Source organism: Mustela putorius, unplaced genomic scaffold, assembly GCF_011764305.1.
Source record: "Mustela putorius furo isolate JIRA1106 unplaced genomic scaffold, ASM1176430v1.1 tig00003858_pilon_pilon_pilon, whole genome shotgun sequence".
NCBI classification, from domain to species: domain Eukaryota; kingdom Metazoa; phylum Chordata; class Mammalia; order Carnivora; family Mustelidae; genus Mustela; species Mustela putorius.
In genome coordinates this window covers 21,844,768-21,870,489 of record NW_025422010.1, presented here as the reverse complement: position 1 = coordinate 21,870,489, position 25,722 = coordinate 21,844,768, and the positions used below count along the sequence as shown (strand labels likewise).

Genomic DNA, 25,722 nt, shown 5'->3' with positions numbered 1-25,722 from the left:
ATTTTCTTTATTAGAGAGAGAGAGAGAGAGAACCAGAGCAAGCCTATGTGGGAGGAGCAGAGGGGGAGGGAGAGGGACAAGCAGACTCTGCCCTGAGCATGGAGGCCGACATGGGGCTCGATCCTGGGACCCAAGGATCGCAACCTGAACTGAAACCAAGCGCTGGACCCTCAACAGACTGAGCCACCCCGATGCCCCTAGAAAGAAAATTCACAAGTCAGGAAATTAGGAAATTCTTCACTAAGTAGATGTTCTTTGAATTGTGCCTTAAAGTTGTGTTAGGATTTTAACAGGAGGAGCTAGAAGGAAGAATATTGTTGGTGTGCTTGTGACATGTAAAGACTTTGAAGCATCTTGGTTTTTCTTGAGAGCCCTGAATAGTGCAATTTGACTGGAATTATAGGGCAAGGGTTGGATGAGTTGGATTGAAACTTAGGGACAAATCACAGAAGGCCTTGTGTGCCAGGCTGGGGTGTTTGACCTCTTGGTGAGGAAAGGAGAGCTGACGGACATCAACTCTAGAGAGCAAAGCTTTGGAATTTTGAAAGAAAATTTTTTCCTTGGAGTTGAGATTAGGGGGAGAATAAAATCACTCATGTGCATGCATGTATAATATATAATAGATTTAAATTTCATATATATTTATGTACTTTTCTCTTCAGTTACACAGAAGATCTTTCACCTAAGTCTGACCCTATGGGATCCCAGGGAACTAGACTCTACCACCTATATGTAGTTTATATGCCAACCTGTTGCCTTGTTGGGGTACAGATGATCTGGGGAGTCAGAGGAGTCGGAGGTCACACCAGTGAAAACAGCAAGCTGTTCTGCTGTCCAAACTGGAAACTAATCAGCTGTTCTGTCCCAGAGCAGGTGTAACCCTGGTGGCACAGGTTCTTACTGTGATATAATGACTACCTCATCATAAATTACTATTCTTTTCATCCTGTCAAATGAGATCAAATTAAAATGACATTTCAAGTGAGAGGGGGAAAAAATGCACACACAGCCCTTAAGTCGCTCTGATGTGAAAGACTGTTGTTTACCAAAGGCAAAAAAAAGGAGGCCTTCCTGTTCATGTGGTTTGGGGATGAATTTCAAAATCCCATTTGCACTTATTCTGCGCTGCACTTTATTTATTCTGGAGACAAAGGAGAATGAAATTCTTGGAAGAAACTTTAAAAAATCCCACTATGGGTAGCTGGTAGATCACAGCGCTAGAAATACCAACAAAAGTAATATGTTGATTCATAATGATTTATTCTCTGTAGTTTTGGGGGCCTCTTCTGTCATCTCAAACGTCGAGAACGGAGCAGCAGAAGTTAGTTATAAGACGAGGAATTCCCATCCTCATTACATCTGCCCACGGCTTTCCGCTGTATTTATTGGGACAACTTCGCTAGGTAAAGCCGTGCAATCAAAGTGGAAAACAGCTTTGGAGGCAATTAAAGCAGAGACCAGGTAAAAATAAAGACTTCTTCTTCTTCTTCTTCTTCTTCTTTTTTTTTTTTTTTTAAGAAACACCAGATAGTGAATGCCTGCTTTCAAATTCTTAGGAGTTTCTTTTTGAAAAAAGGTATGCACTTGTTTGTCTCTGCCTACAGGTGCGTGTTCTTCAAGGTAAATGAATATCACCTCAGATGGGTATGTTATTACTTTAAAACCCCTAGTGAATATTACCCAGACAGGCTAGATTCTGTTGATACAGGTATGAATGTAGTCTTGTGGTTGGGGGTGATGTCCAAGAAGGTGAAGCTGATAGGCTTGAAAGGCCCCTTAATGTGAGCAGCTCTTGCTGGAGATTGGGTGACATTTGGGACTGAGGATATTACGAAGCAGGAGTAATAACAACAGCATCACCGCTATTTTAAGTCTTGGTGGAGTGTACAACAGCCTTTCACAATGCATTATCTTAAGGCTGCACCCAGGCAGGAAACAAAGATGTTAGGCACCTTGCAAGGATCCCAGGAAACTGATGGCCCCCTGGGGATTTAACAGGAGCTGAAGCTGTTCTCTAACTTCGAAAAAGGGCCAGAAGGATTGGTTGAGATCGGCAGAACCTATCCTCTAGAGTCTGTAATTTACAATTTACTTAATAGTTAATTTAAAATTAAGTACATATACCACAGATGAAAATGACAATAGAGTGCCCATGGGATCGACTCCAACCACGTCTCTTCACTAGGGAACTGGCAAAGCCCTTCACAGAATCAGACTCTGCCTGGCCAGATGCCTTCCTTTGACCTAGCCTTGCTTGTTTGCTCATCCTCTGGTCTACCATTTCCTGCATCCAAACCCACTCATCCACTCGGATGTTGGCATATGTAGAAAGGAAATCCACAGAGCTCAGATTTTCCAATGGCAACTACTCAAAGTGTGAAACAAGTCCAGAGTTTTTATAATTTTGTAATTATGGGTCTAGCGATTGTACGTTCTAACTGGCTGGAGGGTTGGTTCATGCGACACCTCAGTAAATTCACAGAACGTCTTAACTAGACATCCGGCAGTCAAGGTTTCCCATCTTCTTTCCCTTTCCAGAGTACTGAAGCTGTTCTCTACCTGACTGTCATGGTACTCCAGCCACCCAAAGCCGGATGATGTCTTTTGCAGGAATATTAAGAGGGTGGTCTAAAGCCATGGCATTCTGCAACAGCAGTTTTACTGTCTTAATCTTAAGAGTTTCCAGATAATACAGTAATCGCATTTTGTATCTCTATACCAAATAACCTGTATGTCCCGGGCCCCTGGTCTACAGTAGGAAGTAACCGAGTATTGCCGCCGTCCGTCAACTGAGGAGTCCTGTGCCTGTTGCTGTTGACAATGAATTTTGTTTGCCTCGAGGAAGACTTGGCCTGGCTGGCACTTTACATTCAATAAAAATATTAACAGTTGTCTTGAGCCTTATGAATTTAGGAAACTTGCTTTAATAATTTGACTTTTAGCAAGGGAGAGTTTTAGATTATCTAGTCTTAGATTTTTTTTTTTTTAAAGTGAAAGTGCAGAGAAAAATCTTATTTGTTTCTGAGAGTTAAATGCATTATTGAGAACAAGAACGCCTCTGAACGCCAGTGGGTTCACTTTCCTTCTTGGGCAATAGACTAATCCCTCAACTCCACTAACTATTTGCTATAGAAAACTAATTTCACTTCTGCCAATAAAGTTCTTAGACAAGTTTGATTTTCTCTTGATGAAAATTAATTTTCGCTCTGTTTGCCCCCGTTCTTCTCTTTGCTAAGACACAGTAGCGGCTTATATTCTGTCACCCAGCTCATGATCAGGCCATATTTGTCCACAAAGAAGCTGGAAACTCCAGGTGGGCTGACCTTTCTTTGCTATTATGCTTTAAACTACGTATTTTGAATGCCTTATATTTAGTAGGTGAGATGTTTTGAAGATGGGTTTTTATAGACACGTAAAGATGCATTGAACAACAAAATACCAACCTTTGCTTCATTTCTTTTCTCCCTAGTCTTTGCACTAGAATTTTTTTTTTTTTTTTTTTTTTTTTGCCCTTGGCATAAGGAAAATATATTTTAACAGACTCCTAAAAAAGAAAGGAGGAGGGATGTCTCAAGAGACTCAGGTCTACATTGTATTCACATTTTGTTTTCTCTTTTACAAGATTGGAAATTGTTGTTGCCTGTACTTGGTGGAGTCTGGCGTCCCCAAAATTTCAGGGGATTGTTATTCCAGTTCATTTATGGGCTGAGGTTTCTGGTTTTGTTTTTGACAGCCGTCACAATTGAAGAAGCTTTCAATTCACGCACAAGCAAAATCCAATCACGTTAAACAATTACTAGTAAACAGATTTTACTTGACTCCTAGTAGGCTCCCGGTTGTTGACCAAGGGCTTACCAGAGGCTGACCTGTTGGGGTATCTGGGGGTCATTGGCAGAGTACCACAGGGCAGGGTTGTCAGAGTGGGTGTGCCTTCTAGGGAGGCAGACCTCACAGGGGAGCAGCACGAGGGGAGAGCAGACCCGAGTTCAGTCTGAGCTCGGGCTCTTGCTGGCTGAATGATCTTGACATATTTTCTATTGCCTTTCACTTGCTATCCCCTTTCTCAGCTTTAATTTTCTTCTTAGTACTTACCACCATCTGCTGTACTGTGTTTTCATTTTTTTAAATTCGTGTTGTCAGTCTCCCCCACGTATCCTGAATTAGCTCCACAAGAGCAGGCACCTTGCTTGTGTTGATTTTTGCAGTATTTCCTGGAACTATGAGAGTGCCGAGGGTACATAGCACATGCTCAATAAACATTTGTTCATTGACTACTGACTAACTGAATGAATGAATAATAATAGCAGTTAGCAATAATAATCCTGCCTTGCTGGGGTGGTGGGATTCAACATGGTGTACACATAGCAACTCACTACCTCGGTGGTCAGTGAAATATTTGTGTCTTTCTCAAGACTTGCTCCCGAGTCTACCCGTGTGGATTCCCTTGTTTTGAAAAATCCCTAACTTGCAGGTATCTAGCTTTCAGGTGACCCTTTCAAATCCCTTTCTCAGGAAAGTGTTTGATAAGAGATCGTACACCTTCGGTGAATTTAAACCAAGGGATTACCTCTCCCAGGGATATATGCTTTTTAAGCTTTAATTCTAATTGTGGAATAAAACAAACCAATTCTTGTCTAAAGAATCCTGAGTATTAGCTAAACAGGTGGAAGAGGGCAGAGGATGGATGGAAATGTTAGGTGTCCCTGAAATCATACAGCATTGGTGGTCTCCTCCTCCACCTGTGAGCAAGGATGGCCTGGAGGGATTCTGGAAATTGTTGGCTGGTCTCAGCATTTGCGATGAGATCAGAGGAGCATGCCTTGTGTGGAGATGGAATCAGTACCCGTGGGAAAAGTGCTTGCCTGTGAATCAGGAGGCTTGAATTCTAGTCTTAAGTCTTCCATGAATTAGCCTGGAAACATACACATATTTTATTTGGCAAGACTTGTGTCCACAAGTGAAAAAAGCAGTGATAATCCTCAAGGCCTTCAGCCAAGGCATGAAAGCAAGACTGTGTGCTCTACCTATTTCCATTGGGTTATGGGGTTTATTCATGACTTGACCCAAATCTAGATGGTGCCTTGCTGCAGATCAATTGATTGTTTTTAATGACTTCTTGGTGTGATGTTAAAGGAACTTTGAAATGTAAAGAAAAATATAGAGGAGACAATAAAAATCACTTATAATCCCACCATCAAGATATAACAGTTGTGAGCATTTCAGTGCCTTTCATTCCACTCTTTTCCCTTCTATCTCTATCTCTAATCTGTGTCCCTATTTATACCTGTATTTGTGTAGATCATAAACAACAGCGTGTTTATTCCCCATTTAACATCATGAACATTTTCTTATATAATACTTATTCTTCAAAACCAGGATTTTCACAGAGGGCACAATTTATGTTTATACCATTAGTTATTTGGCCATCACAGTTTCTGAATATTCAGTTCGTTTCTGATTTTACTGTTAGAAATAATGGTGATATGGCTTACCACCACACTGAGACTTCCATATCTGAGCAAACACGATCATCATTTATTTGGCAGCTCCCACCAGACATCCTTTCCCTTCTTTAAACTCCAGTCATCACTAAACTGAGTTTATCACTTAAACTGAGTTTAAACCGAGTTATCACTTTAAACTCACCAGTTCTCACTAGTTCCAGCTCCAAAATACATCATCAGCCTGTTTCTCCTCCCTGTCTCCACAGACCCAACCCTGGGCTTGCACCTGCTGTACTGTAGCAATTGCTTAATGGCTCTTTCGACTGCTCCCCATGTCCCCTCCTGTCCATTTTCCATGTGACCTTTTAAACACATAAATTAGGTCATGCTGCTTCCCTGCCTGGGAACCTTCAGTGGCTTCCTACTGCACTTGCATAAAATTCAAAGTCCGCCAAGCCTCTAGGCCCTTCGTGACCTGACTCCTGGCCCCCTTTCGAATCGGACTGCATGCCATCCTGTTTCTTTTGACTGTTTGCTAACCAGCATGGCCTTGTGTCCTTTCCCAGGCACGCCACGCGCTGCTCTTCGTTCTGCAAGGGTGTTGCACCTGCTCCCCACCCCCCCACCCCCGCCGGGAAGGCCCTCAGCCCTCTCTTCCCTTGACTGGCTCCTTAGATGTCATGTTTTGACTCCACTGTCATTTCCTAAGGCGGAACTCTGGTAACTCACACTGTCTGAAGCACCACACTTCATCACAACACAGTGTTACTCTCCTTCATCGACCTTTTGGCAAATCATGTTTACTTAACTTATTTTTTAATCATTGGAGCCTTCAGCAGAATTAATAAACTGTACAAGGACAGGGATGTATCTATTTTATACGCTTTTATGGCCCTAGGTCATCACATGATGGCGGAGGAATGATAAGCTTTCAGATACTTACAAATGCAAAATCTCGTTAATAATCCCCAAACTGGAAGTTGAAATGTATTCTCCCCCAAAATATTGGAACAGGTAATGACAGACACTCCCAGTGTTGGTAAGAGTGTGGGAAAATAATGCATGTTTTTAGTAAATTGGTATGAAGTGAAAATTGGTACATTTCTGGAAGGTAATCTTGCAATATGTACCAAAATGTTTAAAATTCACAATTACATGCATGAGGATAGTTACTACAGTATTACTTCTGATAATGAAGAAAGGGAAATGATCAGTAGCTCCAGAAAAAAGAACAAATCCATTTTGGTGTTTCCATGTAAGAGATTGAAAATAATGATATAACTCTCTCCTCGCCAACACTGCAAGATCTCCTCCTTATCATCTTGTTAAGGGGGAGAAGGAGGGGACTAAACAGGAGTTAAATTCCATTTAGGCACCTGATTGAATATGCATTATAGCTAGACATAGCTAGTCTTCGAAACACTAACCGTAGACATACGTGGCTGGTGAACTTCCTGGCAGTTCTGATTTTTGTTCTTTAAACTTTTTTTTTTTTTAAACTATGAGAATGTATGGGAATAAGGTTTGAATATAAAAAGAAAAAGATAAAGCTATTTTTGCTGGGGGGAGGAAAGAAAAAGAAAAAAATCTTTACTGCACATCTCTATTTCCAATCCTGAACTGTGTGCTGAAGATAGAGGCAAGAGAGCCATCATTCTGGCTTCCTGTGAGCTCAGGCTTGAGGTAGTAGAGAAATAAGGATCATGCAACAGGGTGGGGGTAATGATGGAGACCAGGGGGGTCTCGCCCACCTGGCCACCGTCATGGCCACGCTGTAGGACTTTGGGCCCATGGCTTCTTCCTTGGGTTGCTATTTTCCTGCCTGAGAAATAGGAGTAGACCTCTGGGTGATCTCTAAGTGGCTTCAGGCTTTAAAATTCTTCCGTCATTTTAAGGTTTAAACTTGCTGAGCAGCTATAAATTTTCAAAGCGTGTGTACTCCTGCTCCCAGCAAACTTCCAGGCCACCCTGAAGCCATTGTTCTGTTCACTTAAAACTAAAACCGTAGACACCACCTCAAGCCAGCCTCCTCCCCACCAATGGGGCGGCGGTGGTGGGGAGCTGATAAAATAAGATCTACCTGATAAAAATGAAAAATCCTGGGAAGAACCAAACACGTGACCCCCGTTGCTGCCCTGGTGCTCACGTGAAGCAGTTCGAGGGCGTTTACGTGTGTGAGTGCTGTGGCTGAGACCAGACTGGGGAGGTGAAGTTTTTACTAACAAGGTTTTATGAAATCTATGAGATAATTGCAAGACTCAGGATGTTTTGAACCTAATGGGACATCAGTGCAATTGAACTCCCAAACAGCTGTCATTCATTTTGGGGTAAAACTTGTGAATTAATCCCTCGATGTCTTTTTCTTCACTCAGTTTCCTTTTGGACTAGAGGAAGCGTGCCTCAGCTAAAGGTTAAACTTTTATAACTGTTCAGGAGGCAAGTCCTTTCAACGCTTTGCATGGAAAATATTCTTTTAATTCAGATTTGGTGAGAGTTGCTAGGGTAGCAAATTAAAGATTTATTGTCTGGGAATTTTTGGATCACAACCCAACATGGGTTTGGTGGGTTTATTCTATAACGTTTGGAGGTTTTCCAGCCTCTGAGCTTTCTACTTAGGCCAGGTATTGGAAGTGTAGCCAATGTATTGATTGATTAATCAAAGCAGTGCATGTGGTGAATTCTGTTTCTGTGGCACACAGTCATAAAAAAGGAGCCATAGATGTAGCTGTTTAGTGACTTTTCTTGCCAGATCATTGCATGTTGGCGACAGTTTTGTATCACGATAACCCCCACGAAGTCACTTTTGAGTCATACAAATAAAGCATTGGAATAGCAATACAGCTTTTCAAGAGTATGAACTCATCAAGCAATGGGCCATCCAGATCACAAACCAAAACAAAAATGCAGCTCGGGGTGACTGTGGCATGTAGCTGGTGAACCCAGATCAAATACAATAAAGGGAAAAGGTATTTTAAACTTCGGAAACTTCAGGAGAAATGGAATGTTACTGATCTGAACTCCCACAAGGCAGCCAAATGGATGCACTTTTACTCTGTTTTGAAATTAATTCCAAGTCCAGGGAGCAGAATACATAATGTCTGTAATAATTTCAGAGTGAATCCCAGGGAAATTAAACATTAAATCTGGCTGAGATTTCACATTATAGGAATTATCGAATGTGTGCCATTAGCAAACATCATTCAGCAACTTACTGTATCTGGAGCTGCGAGGTTTAAACAAAGACTCCAGTGTAACATTTCACTTATTAGGAGGCGTGACCAAACAATCAAATTGCCACGAAGAAAATGGGAGTTCTAAACAGCCTGCTGGTGTAAATAAAACTACTCTCTGCTGTGCCTTAGGTGTTGCCCTCTTTTGGGTACCTTTCAGTCCGAAAGCCAGGAGAACGTGTAAAAAGTTAAGTTTAACAGTCTCTTTCCGTGGAAATAAAGATTTCTTTTAAAAACTGTGTCTTCCTTTCCTCCTGTTGCCACTATCCCATTCTGTTTCCAAGTGCTCAGTCTCTCTCTCTTTCTCGTTCTCTCCCTCGCTCCTTACAAATCTTCCTTGAAATCCTTATTCTAGAACAGAAAAAACCGGTAACTTGTAGCTTGCCGGCTAAGACGGTTACTTACTTGTAAGTCAGCTTTATGAACTTGGATAACTGACAGATGGCCAGTTCTTTGTTTAAACTCCGACTGAATTAATTTCGCCCAGCTCCCCTCATTTTAATGCCACTGTGTCTCCACACAGTGGTGGAGGACCTGCTTCGTGCACACGATCCCCCATCCTTGACATCTCTGACAGACCTCCAAGGTTGAGGGTACCCAGAGGCTGCCGGCAGTCCATGCTGGGCACCAGCTCTGACCGGTCATACACTGCTCGTGAAGGAGTGGGTTCTGGCTTCCATGACGTTTCTGGGGGTCAGTGATCTCTGGCCTTCCACAGAGTTTCTTGTCCCCGGCACCCCACCCACGGCACCCCCTCCCCCCTGGAGCTAACCATATAGCTAGTGTAAGGCTGAGAATAATCAAAACCCGTCCAGACCCAGGTCGCATCTGGTCCAGTCCCAGGCATGCCACGTTTCTGTGAACCCGTTCAGGTGGTGAGCACATGGTGAGCTTTAGGGCTTTGGTCTGGGGTTGGGTAGCACCCATCTCTGTGGCTGGCAGACAAGTCTGCCATTGGTTTCATGGGGAACCAGCCCACTGAGGATGGACTGTGGTGGTCCTGAAAGGGGACACAGAGCAGCTCAAAGTTTACAGACTTAATACTAAATGTGACGAGTATGTCTTTGGAATGCACCCCAAATCAGTCCATGCCGTTGGATGAAAACTTTCTTAGTTGTGTTTTTAATAAGTGGCCTTTTTCTGGGGAGAGGAATGTAGTGACAGGTAATTGAACAGTTGCCAAAATCTGGGATGTGTGGTTCATGGAGGTGGGAAGGCGGAGGTTGTTTCCAGCTCTTCCCTCCTGGGCTGTAGCTCTCTTTGTATGGCGTGTGAAGGGATCCTTTCCCTTTTTAAAGCCCCCGAGTCTTTAATGCACACAGGTATATTGTAACTTGCAGTCTGACAGCAAAATAAAAGTCACGATGTATGGCGCACTGCCTCGGTATATTTTTTCCATGTGTGACAATGTGGAGATGGAAACCCTTTTAAACTAAGCAGAGAGCACCCAGGAGCTAAATCCAAAGCACATAAAACAAAAATCCCAATTTAACAAGTGGAAGGAAATACCACATTCTAGCTACACGATACATAGCATTCAGAATTTTATTTTCTGCTTTTCGGAGAAAACCTCCCTGAACTTTAACCCTCTGTGACTCGGGGAACCATGAACTCGGTCTTTGCCCCCAACCTCGGGCCCCTTTCCCCGGATGCAGCCTGAGCCCCGCGCCTCGTGTGACGACCTGCCAGCCATACCCGCTCCGTAATCACCAGCCCTTCTTTCCCTTTCCCCGGGATGGAATGTTTTTTCAGCTGCTGTCATTCCTCTCCAGGGTCTAGCAAGAGGAGGGCGTGTGCAACGTCGAGAAAACGGCTTCAGGAAAACAAACTATCTGGGTTGCCTGAAGGAGTAAGTTAGTTGGAAATAATGACACCACTTGGAGATAAAATTCAACAGCATCTTTTCCTTTTCATTTAACACATCGCTGGGTTACCCGGAGTCTGACTTCAGTGCATTGCAGATTAATCTTCTCCCCCTGTTGTACTTCACCTTTAAGGAAGTGTCCACATCTGGACGCACTGACTGCTTTGCTGACACTCCTCCAGGGCAGAGCTCTTGGTGCATAGAGCAGCCTAATTAGCAGAAGGGGGGAGGGGCAGAACTTCCAAGATACTTTCTAAGAGTGTCTAGCCAGATGGAAAGGATCAGCATTTGCTTAAATGCAAATATCCCTTATATATCATTGCACTTTTCCTAGGAGATTTTCCTAGGAGAGTGGATTGCTTGGAAACTATTTGTGACCTTTCTTGTGGGACATAAAGAGTTGGAATGGCTAACATTTTGCATCTGCCTCTCAGAACCCTATAATGAGTCTTATTTCAGCTTGCCCTCTTTTCAGGTTTGGTTAATATTCATCCAGTTTTTCCATAATAAGGATCAAGAGCCAAAGCTCTTCAGGACGCTTCTACCTTATATCCAGATCAGAATATTCCCCTTAAGGGCAAGTGAAGGCAAAGGCTTTGTTTGGATTCAAAGCAGAGTGTAAGCTTTGGCCATTCTTCTTGTTACTCTGTTTCTAGCTTGGCCTAGTCCAAGTCCCTAGAGCTATAATTAACTTGGCCCCTTGCCATTTATATGTTTAATTGGGCCAAGTGACATTAGGGCTCGAGAAGCTCTTTTGTGGAAATGAGTAAAAGCAAGTACCTTTCCTTTATAAGCTACCCTGAACCAATAACTAATGATCCCTTTTTTATTTGCAGGATGCATTCATTTTAAGAGCGTCCAAGCTCAGGTATAGAACAATGTAAAATGCATAACCGTAGCTACAGCAGTTACTCCAGAGTTCTGAAGAGCAGCCAACAGAAATTGGTAAAGGTACCTTTGGACATCTGACCACTTTTTGAAGCATTACTTCGACGACCAGTTTCCAAATGAATCTGGTCTCCGAGACACTCTGTGGGTGGAGGAATGAAGGGTGTACCAAGCCTACAGTCTACTTCCTCTTTGCCCCCGAATGACCCCGCCAAAAGTTAAATCTCTTGGGAATTAATGAGGAAACCAGTAGCATAGATGGTCTATCAAAATAATATTGATGTACCTCCTTTGATAATGTGGAGATGTCACTGTCCAGCTTTTCTGGCTTCCACAAGGGGTGGTGTGACTTGTTTTCTCTAATAAAACATGAGTAAAGGGGATATATAAATATGTAGTAAAGAGTAGATCAATGTATATGTAGATATATCTATATATAGATATGTATAGTCTCCTTCAGGCTAAGACTTTGAAGTAGATAGGTTTTCACAATTACCTTTTCTTCCTCCATTGGCTGGAAGCAGAGGCCTCCAAAGGCCTAGGGGATGGTAGCAAGATAGATGAAGGACCTGAATCCCTAAATCCTACTTGGAAGAAAACCCCTGAAAGACCAAGAAAATGCTCATCGGATTGTTAGGTGGGTGGGAAATAAGGTTTACTGTGTCAAGCCACTAAAATTTGGGGGCTTATTCATCATTTTGGCCAACATCCCCCTAATACACTAATAGGATGGTGTCCGAGTTTTATATCTTTTTTTTTTTTTTTTTTAAGTGGACTCCACACACACAGCATGGAGGCCAACACGGGGCTTGAATTCATGACCCTGAGCTGAGATTAAGAGCCTGATGCCCAAAAGACTGAGCCATCCAGACACCCCTGGTTTTTAAAATGAATTAATCATTCATCTGAGAAAAGAGCATAGATATTTTTCTATGAATAATCATGGCCCAAGATGGCCGAGAACCTCCTAGATGGCCACTGAGACCACCAGAGCATGATTCAAGGGCCTGTGGTCATTTTCATGTTTGTACTGATTTACCTTTGCCTCATCTTGCCATTAAAATGGCGTATAAATTCTTCTTCTACCCACTTAAACCCCCATGTTGCATCACCACTTCCTCATATCAGGGAGATCATATGACAGTTGTCTTTCTCCGCTTGACTTATTTCGCTAAGCATGATATGCTCTAGTTCCATCCATGTTGTCGCAAATGGCAAGATTTCATTTCTTTTGATGGCTGCATAGTATTACATTGTGTATATATACCACATCTTCTTGATCCATTCATCTGTTGATGGACATATTGGGAGGGAGACAAACCATAAGTGACTCTTAATCTCACAAAACAAACTGAGGGTTGCTGGGGGGAGGGGGTTGGGAGAAGGGGGTCGGATTATGGACATTGGGGAGGGTATGTGCTTTGGTGAGTGCTGTGAAGTGTATAAACCTGGTGATTCACAGACCTGTACCCCTGGGGATAAAAATATCTGTTTATAAAAAAATAAAAAATTAAAAAAAAATGGTGTATAAAAATTGGCAAATGGAGTCCCTCTTTGGGATATGAATCTGCTTTTTCAAATCTGAGAGCACCAGTGTGTCTTCTCTGATGTTCGTCTTGTTGTAGAGGTAGAGGTAAATGTGGTGAGTCTATGTGCTGCACGTTCATCCAGAGTGAGCAGAGCATGAGTCTCAGCTTTATGAACTGAGGCATTTGCTTGTGTCCAATGAAGGGCTGCTACAAATTCCAGTGAATCTGGATCTTGTACACTTTCCGGGTTTAGCCAGGATCTACAGAAGAGGCCTGATATCTGTCATGGGAATTTGCTTTTTTGAGGAAAATCCTAACCTAGGTCTAAGACAGTAAAAATTATAGTTAAAGTCAGTCACGTGGGTTACTAATAGAAACCCATGTGTGGTCACTGATGTGGTTTCCACAATAACTCTAATTTTCAGGAGCACAGATGTTAAACTGCTCTACCTCTCCAGATGTGCTCACACAGGGGTCCGTCAGAATGGAGTAGTCTGTGGTCTAAAACACACTGGCCTCTCCGAGAACAGAGAGGTACTTACTTATTCTGGCTATCCGGCATCTTTGTGTTTCCTCCAACAAAGATCAAAGCAGAGCTCTTAATAGGTGTTTGGTTTAAATTTAGAGACATGCGGTATTTACTCCCATTGGCACTTGCTCTCACCTGTGGAGATAAACTGTGTTATTCCGTTCCCAGCTCACACGGTTTCCATCTGCGTCTTGCCCACCTTGGTGTAATACCTGTTTACTGTGTGATGGTCCCCAAGTCCTGGGAACACCTCACGCGGAGTGGTAATAGACTGAATTTTATATTTGCTCTTTTTTGTTCAGCTTGTGTTAACACCATCTGAAAATGAACACAAATCCATTGAAAAATATTCTTGACCAGACCAAGCCTTATATATTGTCAAACCAGCTGAGATGGGAAAGTTTTATGGTAATTGCTTAGAATATCTATTTTTCCACACTTAAGTTTTTTTTCCCTCAAAATTAACTCTAATATAAAAAATGTATTTTTTTCAGGGAACCATTCTGACTTTTTTAAAAAAAAAGGCTTTATTTAGTTGACAGAGAGGGATCACAAGCAGGCAGAGAGCAGGCAGAGAGAGGGGAGAAGAGGCTCCCCACTGAGCAGAGAGCCTGATGTGGGGCTCGATCCCAGCACCCTGAGATCATGACCTGAGCTGAACGCAGAGGCTTAACCCACCAATCCACCCAGATACTCCCCATTCTGATTTAAATTTTTTTTTAAATTTTTTATTAACATATAATGTATTATTAGCCCCAGGGGAACAGGTCTGTGAATCACCAGGTTTACACACTTCATAGCACTCACCATAGCACATACCCTCCCCAATGTCCATAACCCAACCACCCTCTCCCTACCCCTCTCCCCCTGGCAACCCTTGTTTTGTTGTTGAGATTAAGAGTCTCTTATGGTTTATCTCCCTCCATCCTGACTTTTATACAAAATATATTTTGAGTGGTCTCTCTCTCTCTCTCTCTCTTTTTTTTTTTTTTTGGTTTATGAGGGGTAATAATTCTTGTGATGGAGATTTTTATGGGATGATGGGCTCAGAGCTCAGATTCCCTTTTATGAAAGAAAAAGAAGAAAAGTCAACATTCATTCATTGACTTAATTCAATTAATAAAGGCTTATGGGGCCGGTTGAAAGTGCCAAACATAATGTGAAGAGGCCCAGTCCCTCTAGGAGTAGATAAAAACTGACATGGTATGTGTTATAATAGGACTTAACAGGAAGTAAGAGCAAATCATTGTTAATACGTTATAAAAGGAAGAGTACAGAACTCTAGGGGCTTCTAGGGTATCTGTTGCTCCTTCCTTTGGAGATGTATTCCTCAGATTAGGAGAACCCAGGAATATTACAAAATTTACATGCCATTTGAGTACAGTATTTTTAAAGTGCACTGAGTTATAAACCAAATATCATACATAGAATAACTTGCCTTTCAGACATTAAAGAATCTGAGATTGGGATCAAGAGTGAAGTTCCTTCCTGACTTGGCGGATTCGGGTGAAATGTGCAACAAAAGTGGTACAACACCACACCAAAATTATGATAATGTTGAAGTCATGATAATAATGATAATATTCTGCTAGAAAAAGCTTGCTGGGGTTTGGATGGATTTTACTCTTTATCAGGCATCCTTCTTCTCTCCCTGCCTCTTTTTTGTAGAAAACAACAGGACTTAGAAAGGGAAGAGTAAGTTTAATTATGCTGCTGCCACTTAACACAAAACAAAATAAATGAAAAGAAGGAAAACAAAACGAAGGGGAGAAATAACTTGCACTTGCCTTCCACCACGGTTTTAAACTGGACAACACAGATGGTGATTATTTGAGTGTGAAAATTGGGTTGTAAAATGAATATCTCCAAAAATGTCAAGAGTAAATGCCCTTTTGCAGGCAAACATGGTACTGAATGGGTTCCAACAGCACGTTGCCCAGGGCGCTTCCTTCCATGTAAATCGAGCTTAAAAGAAAATTTGTCTCTAAGAGAGAGTTTCTGATGGTGCCAAGGTACACTTCACTGAAAAGCAATGATGCTCACGGGTTCTTGAGTATTTTATGGTTTATGATTGAGGAAAAGGTACCAGGTTCTGGGTTTTGAGGTGTAAAGAATCCGCCATAGTGGGATTGGGTATTTCAACAGCCAAGCTGATCTCATTCATCTTCTTCCTCTAATGGAGACTGAGGAAAAGGTAGGAAACTTGGTAAGAAAAATGGATTCATCTCTAACAATGCAACGATCTCCTTTTAAAATAGCCATGCAATCTGGTTATGAGGTACAAATTTTATGAGTAAAACCTTGAAAGCTATGGCCTTCATTTATATACACGAGAGATGGAGGTAATCCAAGGGATGGAATTTTGTAATGAAACGTGGTGCAGATGCCACACGAAGCTGTTACTTTCTCGTGTGCGCTGCTGCAGGAGGAGCTCTGGAGAGGCTAATAGGCACGTGATGGGAAAGGACCCAGAAGAAAAACTTTCAGTCAAAATCCAGAAGGAAAAAAGTCAGTTTCTTCCTTGCCCTAATGGCCTTTCCTTCTTGGGAATTGACAGAGAAAACTGGATAAGGAAGCAAGGGCTAAATAAAACTCTTCTTTTTAATGGCATTCTGGGGTGGTTCACTCACTTTAAGCTATCTTCATGGCCCTTAGGGTTTCTAAATAGATTTTTCCCCCTGGAATGGTGCAGCATTTCCCTTCTAGGCCATGTAGAAGTAGATGAGTCTAGAATTGCTGGAACCTGCACAGGCGGGAAGCCAGGGGAAATTTCCATAGAGCCAGTCCCAGCTTTCTTCCCAGGGAAGGACTGACTTGTCCAGCATCCTGGATCCCAGTGGGCTAAACATACTTATGTCTTGGCAGATGTGCATAAAAATCCAAGGCCAGGGAGAGGCTATAATGGGAAAAGAAAGACTTCTGGGAGATGGCAGCTCTTACCATCTGATGGGAGCTCACCTAGGTCATGCAAAAGTAAATCGGAGATAATGTGTAAGAGTAAAGTTAAGACCAGCTCCAGGCCTCAAGAGCCCAGTGAGGGGCCAGGCTTCAGCCTCCTAGCTGTGCTGCATGCAGGATTAGACTATAGTTCCTCCCTGAGAGCTGGAGGAAAAACTGGACACCAGAAACCAGGGAAAAGGGCTAGTGAGAGCATACACAGGGGATAAACAGGGAATCCCTGACCAGATGCTCCCAGAAGTGCTTGGTTGCCTAAATCCATCCCCAAGGTACACTGGACAATGAGCCCAGAGCTACTGACTATGCTACACTTCATTTGCTGGTGAGGAAGACCTCCCACTACACCACCAGAACTGGCTCCTCTAATCAGGCTGGGACCAGGGCAAGCTTGGTCTGCAGGTGACAGATGCCGCTGAATGTGTGTGTGTGTGTGTGTGTGTGTGTGTGTGTGTGTGTTTTGTGCGGGGTGTATGTTAGAATTCTGGGCACATCCTGAATTAATAATTGCTTAAGAAACATTGGAATTTCAAAGAAAGACTTTTTCTAAGACCTACTATCTGAAAACACTACTGCTGTTCATTCCACCAAAGAGAGGTTGCAAGACTGATCTTATAGGTGGGGAAAATAAGAGGAAAAAGCTACAACTGATCTCTTCTAAATTTGCTTTTCTATATGACCTCTGTTTATTATGCAGCAGAATATTTTATTTTCTTGGTTCCTATATCTACAGATCTTTTAAGAGTCTATTATATTGTGAAAAAATATTTTAAAGGCTTTGTATTTCTGAGAAATGCTTTGGTGTATAGTCTTTTCCAGAATTTCTCATTATTAGTAGTTCATCACCAGAATAATGCTTCAAACAGCTCGAGATTATTTGGATTATAGGCTTTTTACTTTCAATAATCAGTTATTCATTCTGTTAAGCATAGGGAGAGATCGTGAAAAGAAGTAGGTTATAGGGTTGACTCTTATGTTGCAGTTGACATTGTTTCTCTTCTGATTTGTTTAACCCATTAGAGTTTATTTCAGGGAGTTCTGTCAAAAACAAACAAAACACTAACAAAGGGCCCAAAAAAAAAAAAAAGAAACCCCCAAAACCAAGCTAAGAAGGCAAAGGCTCAGGGAGATAAAGACAGCCTCACTAATGAGTCCCCAACTGATTAAAAGTAAATACATTTCTATTCCTAGAAAAGTATAAGTAACATTTGTTGCCACAAACTGTTTAACTTTAGCAAAAATAAAGAGTTGCCCTCAAATTTGTTATGGGAGGACAGCAACACTGCAGCTAATTATTTCCCAGGTGCCTCTGGTCTGAATTTAGAAATGAGCTACTAATGGCAACATGTGGGATGGGCCCATCTTGACAGATAATTCATTATTATTGTTATCTTTAAGGGGACACTGTATCACTATTGAGCACTGACTCTGCCCATGGTACTGACTAGATTCATGGTAGTTCCACAGTATAACATGGGGTTATGCACTTGGGCTCTAGAGTAAAGACCTAGGTTTGATTTTTAGTCCTGCCTGTGTGACTTTGGGCAAACTGCTTGTGTTGTTTAGCTTTGACTGTATGACAAAATATCCAGATTTAGTGGCTTAAAAAATCACCATGCATTTGTTCATGATTTGATGGCTTGACAATTCAGCTGAGTTGAGCTGGGATGACTTATTTTTGTTCTTCATAGTATCGGCTAATCTCACACATACATCTGGGGCCTTAGGTGGGACACTCCCCACCCCCCATGTTATTTCTTTTCACCTAACAAACTATTCTGAGTTTCTTTACACAGTGGTCAAAAGTTCCCAGCAGCAAGAGAAGGTTAAGATCTGACGAGAAAGTATCTTTCAAACCTTGACCTCTATCACAGTTGATATCGTCTCATTGAATAAGCAAGTCATCTGACCAAGCCTAGATTGAAGATTTAGAGAGGCAGACTGTACTTCTTGAACAGACAGGCATACAGGGAGTTGTGACCAAATTTGGGACCATAACAACAATTTGTCACATGACCTCCAGATTCTTATTGGTGACATGAGGGTATCATAGTATCTACACACAGAGTTTTTGGAACTAAATGAAATAATTCATGTAAAGTGCCTAGCACAAGGTTCAATAAATGTCAATTGTAATTATATTATTATCAATTAAGAAAGGAATACAGAAGGAGAAATTGGGGAGAAGGAATAGAACAGAAGAAAGGGCTAGGAGAGGACCTTGAAGGCTGAGGTAGGAGAGGGCTTTATGGAGGGACTAATACTTAGTTGGGTCTTGGTTACCTGTTATCACTGACCTTTGAGGTGTTATTAGCTCTTCAACAATTTATTATTTTTTTAAAGATTTTATTTATTTGTTTGTTAGTAAGAGAGAGGAAGAGAGAAAGAGAGAGAGGACACACACAAGCAGGGGGAGGAGCAGGCAGAGGCAGAAGGAGAAGCAGGCCTACTTGCTGAGCAAGGAGCTGGGTGCGGGACTTGATCCCAGGACCCTGGGATCATGACCTGAGCTGAAGACAGATGCTTAATCCGCTGAGCCACCCAGGCGCCCCCTGGTTTTTTCTTTTTAGTAACAGTGATTGTGTTAGGATGATGGGATCACGGGTAGGTTTTCTTTACTGTTTTGGGTATTTTCTATAATATGGTTATGTGGCTTTTACAATAAGAAGAAAACATTAAAAATACCTTCGTTTTAGAACAGAAGTTCTTTTTAGACAAATTCTGGAATTCTAAACGATTTTGCATTTGTTTATAAAGTTGACAGTTTTTGAAATTTCCTTTGTTACCATAGAGGTATCAGTCATTTTTTTCAATATACCCTGAAAATTCCCTTGACATGTGCAAGCCATCTGCCCATCTGCATTTTTGAGAGATTAGAACTTCCTAATTCCAAAATTCCTAAAGGTTTCATTTGGAATAAAGATTTTTTTTTTTATGCAGTGGTATAAGTTAAAACTCCATTTAGCTTTCTGGTCTTTTGGAAGTTGGGTTCTATAAATTTAAAATTATCTTTACAACTATGGAGTTGGAATATTAGCAGTGTAAATTTAGAGAAGTATGTTAAATGAGAAATCACACACATTCTCGGCTAAAGTAATTGAACTCGCCTGGAAGTTTACATTTATCCTCCCACCCCTGGGCCAAATTTGTTAGAAAGTACAGAAAAGTCACAGCTGCAATTGTGGGGATTTAGACCAGATTTTCATTTGGTGAGCTTTATAAGAACACCAGGGTATGCTTTTATCTTTGTACTTCTGAATGGCCAGGTCATTCTGCATTTCCCAAAGTGTGGTCCGTGGACTAGTTCGTGCAGAATCATCAGAAGGACTTTCTACAAGTCAGATGGTCCTTTGGGGGCCCTGTACCTGTCCCTGCATTCAGACCTGGGGTTCCTGGGCACCAGCACACTGTGCTCTCCCCACAGAGGCTCCCCCACTCTCGTCCATGAAGTCCCCACTCCTTCCAGCTCAGGACCCCCTCCCTGCCGGCTCTTGTTCTGAGCTCCTATTCAGTGTGGGCTGGTTATGCATCTAGTCAGGGGTCCAAAAATGTTTTCTGAAAAGGGTCAAAGAGTAAATTTTTAAAAAAAAAAATTTTTTTTATTTATTTATTGGACAGAGATCACAAGTAGGCAGAGAGGCAGGCAGAGAGAGTGAGAGGGAAGCAGGCTCCCTGCTGAGCAGAGAGCGTGATTCGGGGCTCCATCCCAGGACCCTGGGATCATGACCTGAGCCGAAGGCAGCGACTTAACCCACTGAGCCACCCAGGTGCCCCCAAAGAGTAAATATTTGATGCTTCGCTGGTCTTTGGGTCTCTGTCACAAGTCTTCGACCTTGCTGGTGTAGTTTGAAAGTTGACCTTAGATAGTATGCAATGAGTGGGCGTGGCTGTGCTCCAATAAAACTTTATTTACAAAAACAGGCAGGCAGCTGGATTTGGCCAGCCCCTGATCTAGATGCACTGTCATTTCTACTTTTGTCCACCCCCAAGCCCAGGGCAAATTAAAAAACAAAACCGAATGAGAGAGCTGAAGATTAAAAAAAAATGAAAACATAAACAAAAAAACAAAACAGAACAAAACAACTGTTCTCTGTAGGATGTAGATTTATATAAAATGAGGTCGGAGTACGGAGAAGAAATGGGGTGCTTAGCACAGGTTGTTCTGATTATCTGGGCAGGAGCATGGGCGAGGCAGCGGGATTGGGACCAGAGTGGTTGAAATGACAGCCCTTTTCTAGATGGAATAGGATGGAAGGACAGTGAGGTGGCAAGGCTTCCCTGAGGTCACCAGTTGAGTGGGGGCTGAATTAGCAGCTGTCTGTGAACAGCCCTCCTATCCCGCAGAGCAGTGGTTGGCTGACTTGAGCCGGCTTCAGAATCACCCAGAGTCTCAAACACAGATTGCTGGGCCATCCGGCCAGAGTTTCGGGGTCAGGGGGTCTCGGTGGGGGCCCGCGACTCTACATTTCTAACACGTCCATGGGGCATGTGGCTGCTGCTGGCCTGACCACACCTTGAGAACCACCCCCCGGGGCAAGCCCCTCTTACCGCATGTGGCAACATGAGCATGCTTGTTTCATGAAGCTTTCCAGCAGCTTTTGTTTCTCATCCTGAGACATTTAAAGTGCTTTCCAGATTCAAGACTATAGAATCGTTATTTTCCTTCTGGGGTAGCAAGCCTTAGCTCACCTCAGACTGGCAGTCCACATTGGCATTATTAATTTTTGACACGGAGTGAGTCCGAACAGGGTAAATACACCAGTAATTGGTAAGGTAGACAACCGAACGGTAATGAGGCCCTGGCCCCGATGGTTTTGCTCCCGAGAATGAATGCCCGGCCGCCTGGCCATTTTCTGGAGCGAGTTCTTTGCCAGCTCCCCACGGCGTCCCCACATGAAGCTTCAACCCCTCCTGCTTTCCTGATCTGTCCAGTCACATTTTAATGGCTGAAATGGCTTTGAAGCTTTCCCCCACGGAACCAATTTTCACCCTCAGCGCAGGGCAGCTCCTGTCCCTCAGCAAGGAGTCTACTTCAGTGATAAGTTTTCACACGGGTCCAGAACTCAAATGTATTTTGACTGTGGTCCTCATGGCGGTGCTTTCACACTGACGCCAGAAGTAGATTTGTCATGGAGCTTTCCTGATGAGACAGGCTCTCCGGACTAATCGAGGCCGATGGCAGATTTTGTCAGCGAGATGAGATGTTGCCCATAGCTAGTCAGTCTGCTGGAATTTTTGGTGCTAATGGCAGGGTTTCATTGAGAGACGTGTTTAGGAGAGTCACAGCGAATACGATTCTAGATCCTCTCAGGAAGATGGTGAGCGTATAAACCACAGGGCATCAATGCAAAGGCAGCTGTTTTACACTAGCCCCTGATTCCGAAGACTCCTTAATGAATTCTTCGGGTCAGGGGGGAATAAAAGCCAGGCAGCCACACCGTTCAACTGAAGAATCAACAGCTTGAAAAAATTTTTTAGAAGTCTTTAAATGTATTACACTTATCTCCAGAATTCTGAACAATACGACATCAGTTTAAGTGCTTCTGTTGATTGTAATCCAAAAGAAATATCATACCTCTTGGCTTTGCCCCGGGCCAACTTTTCACTGAAGTCATTCGTTTTGCTTTTTGTTATGGTTACCTAACCTCAGTCAGAATGCAGCAAGCCACCAGAAATTCGAGGTAGAGACTTTTCCAGTACCCAAGGCTTCTCTGCTTTGGAAATAGGATGAACTCCACCGGCTTTTTCTGAATTTGGCCATTTTATTTTAAAGCTGTAAGACAGGCATGATCAGACATGGGAGGGGCCTTGAATGTCAGCCCGAGAGAGGCCAGTCAGTCTCACAACACACACACACAGACCTGGGATTACTAACTTGGCCGGCCGCCTGGAAATATTTGCACCACTGTCTACATCTCCCATTTTCTCAGAGGAAAGCCCACGGACAGCACATCTCAGCAACAATGCCTGTTCCCAGCTGGAAACTCTTCAAGTCTTCCACTTCCAGAATCAAAATATTATGTCGTTTTAAACTTTTCGGGGTACCTTTGATCCTGTGGCTCTTTTAGATGTTTTCCACTTTAATATATTTAGTCCAGGCATCATCGTTTCCTGAGAGCTCCTTTACCATAAGTAGTTTCATCCTTAACTAATAGCTCAGAACCGTGATAAGGGCACACAAGAAAGTCGATCCTCTTTGTTTTTTTGCTTTCATGGGCAAATTCTTCCATAACGCTTGCTGTTGAACTCATTTCCTTCATTCACGTGTCAGATATGTACTCGTGCGTATAGGAGCCAGGCATGGTGCTGGGAGGTGAGAAGTCACTGATGAGGAAGATATTCTTCTTGGGTTCTGAATTGGGAGTTAGACGTACAGGCAAATTATTGTAAAGGGGCATAATATGTAGACAGTAGATATTTATGTTAAAACTTAAGGCAGCATAGAGGAGGGGAGATACTATCTAAGAAGTGAGGAAGGTGACATTTGATCAGAGTCTGGAAGATGATAAGGTGTTCCCTAGGAAAGGAAGTAGACAGGTAAGAGGAGAAGTGGAATGAGAAGCAAGGAGCACAGTGTACGTGGCAGAGATTTTGGACTCACTAATTGTTCAAGTGCACCCCTCCATTTCTCAGGTTTCTTGCAGTTGGAATGATCTATGTGACTGAGTCTTAGTGGATGGGATTGCTTGGTATCCCAGTCACTTAAATGTTAGTGTGCCTTGCCCATTTCTCTCTTCTCCTGCTGCCACATATAGGCGTACCTCATTTTATGGCATTTGCTTCACTGCACTTTGCAGATACTGTGTTTTTCTATGAATTGAAGGTCTGTAGCAGCGCTGCATCAAACAAATGTATTGGCACAATTTTTCCAATAGCATCTATGCTCACTTTGTGTTTCTGTGTTGCATTTTGGTAATTCTTGCAATATTTTGAGATTTTCATTATTATGTTTGGTATGGTGATCTGTGATCAGTGACTTTTTAAAAAAATAAATTCTCACATTTATTAAAATTCTCACAGCTCTTGGATAGGTCACCAAAAGCAGTCAAGTCATTCTATTATTACTAAGGAGATTTCTTTTTTCTTTCTATTTTTTTAAAAAATTTATTTATTTGAGAGAGAGAGCATAAGCAGGCAAATGGGAAGAGAAGCAGACTCCCCACCGAGCAGGGAGCCTGATGTTCATGACCAGAGCTTGATCCCAGGACCCTGGGTTCATGACCAGAGCCGAAGGCAGATGCTTAACAGACTGAGCCACCCAGGCACCACATTACTAAAGAGATTTATTAATTATTATATGTGCTGCCGAAGCGAGCACAAGAGATTTATTAATTAAATTAATTGATTAAAGTAATTATTGAAAGAATCTTGTAGAAAATTAGAAAATATAGATCATAACAATGATAAAAACACATTTACACTAAGCATTGTGTATTTTTACAGATCTTTTTATGCATTATTATATTTATATGCATACACCTAAACATACATATATGTGTGTGTTAAAATGCTTGTGCGTTTTAATTTAAAATCAGATCATATTACACATGTTGCTTTGTAATCTACTTTTTCATTTATCAATCTCTGCCTTTTGATACCAGCAAAATGTTTATCTAATTCCTAATCTAGTTTCAATTTGCCCAATTGCGCCAAAACATCGTATGTATGTATGTGTGTATGTGTATACACACATACACACATACATACATATATATATATATATATATATTTATTTATTTATTATTGAAGTAGAGTTGACGTATAACATTATATTAGCTTCAGGTGTACGACACAGTGACTTGAAAAGTCCACACATTACTCAGTGCTTCTCACGATTAGTGACCATCTGATCAACGATCTTTAATACTATAATTGTTTTAGGGTACCATGAACCATGCCCTTATAAGATGGCAGACTTAATCAGTAAATGCTGTGTGTGTTCTGACTGCTCCACTGACCAACTGACCATTCCCCATCTCTCTTTCTCCCTCTCCTCAGGTCTCCCTTTTCTCTGAGACACAACTGATTCTGAAGTTAGGTCATTTAATAGTCTACAGGGACCTCTAAGTATTCAAGTGATAGGAAGAGTTATACATCCCTCATTTTAAATCACAAGCTAACAATGATTAAGTTTAGTGAGAAAAGCTTGTCAAAGGCAGAGAGAAGCCAGGAACGAGGCCTCTTGCACCAGTTAGCCACGTCGTGAATGTAAAGGAACAGTACTTGAAGGAAGTTAAAAGTGCTACTCCAGTGAACACACCAATGACAGGAAAGCAAAATAGCCTTACTGCTGAGATGGAGAAAGTCTGAGTGGTCTGGATAGAAGATCAAATGAACCACAACATTCCCTTAAGCCAAAGCCTAGTCCAGAGCCAGGCCCTGACTCTCTCCAGTTCTGGGAAGGCTGAGAGAGGTAAGGAAGCTGCAGAAGAGAAGTCTGAAGCTGGGGGACGGTGGTTCATGAGGTTTAAGGGAAGAAGCTGCCTTTGTGACATCACAGTGCAAGGTGAAGCAGCATGTGTTGATGGAGAAGCTGCAGCAAGTGACCCAGAAGCTCTAGACGTTAATTAATGAAGGTGGTTACACTAAACAGATTTTCATTGTAAAGACAAAACAGCTGCCTTTTGGAAGAAGACACCATCTAAGACTTTCACAGTTAGGAGAAGTCAATGCCTGCTTTTAAAGCTGCAGAGGACAGGCAGACTCTCTTGTTAGGGACTAATATAGCTGGTGACTTTAAGTGGAAACCAATACTCATTTGCCATCCTCAAAATTCTAATGTTGCTGTATTTACAAGGCCTGTGCTCTATAGATGGAACAATGGGCCTTGATGACAGCACATCGGTCTACAGCGTCGTTTACTGAACATTTTAAGCTCACTGTTGAGACCCATTGCTCAGAAAAAAAGACTCCGTTCAAAATATTACTGCTCCTTGACAATGCCCCAGCTTACCCAAGGGTACTGATGTGTAATGAGATGAATGTTGTTTTCGTGTCTGCCCACACAACATCCTTTCTGCAGCCCGTGAATCAAGAGTAATTTTGACTTTCAAGTCTTATTATTTAAATAATTAAGTATTAATTATTGAATAATAAGTAATTATATTATTAATAATGGCACTTGAAAATCTTATTATTTCAAGTTTTGCTATTTTGTAAGGCTTTAGTTGCTATAGTAGTGATTCCTCTGATGGATCAGGGCAACCTGAAAAACTGTGGAAAACCTTCTAGAAAGGATTCACCATTCTAGATGACGTGATTCATGGGAAGAGGTCAGAATGTC

The 25,722-nt window shown here is 42.1% G+C and overlaps 1 long non-coding RNA gene across 1 annotated transcript; it reads right to left on the bottom strand.

Moving 5' to 3' along the window:
- Nucleotides 1–13,503: 13,503 nt before the first annotated feature.
- On the bottom strand, nucleotides 13,504–24,871 carry LOC101685251. Its single transcript, XR_198749.2, has 3 exons — nucleotides 24,728–24,871; nucleotides 13,697–13,802; nucleotides 13,504–13,619 (listed from the first exon to the last, which is right to left on the bottom strand). It is a non-coding gene; the product is annotated as an uncharacterized LOC101685251 (long non-coding RNA).
- Between the last annotated feature and the right edge of the window lie 851 nt (nucleotides 24,872–25,722).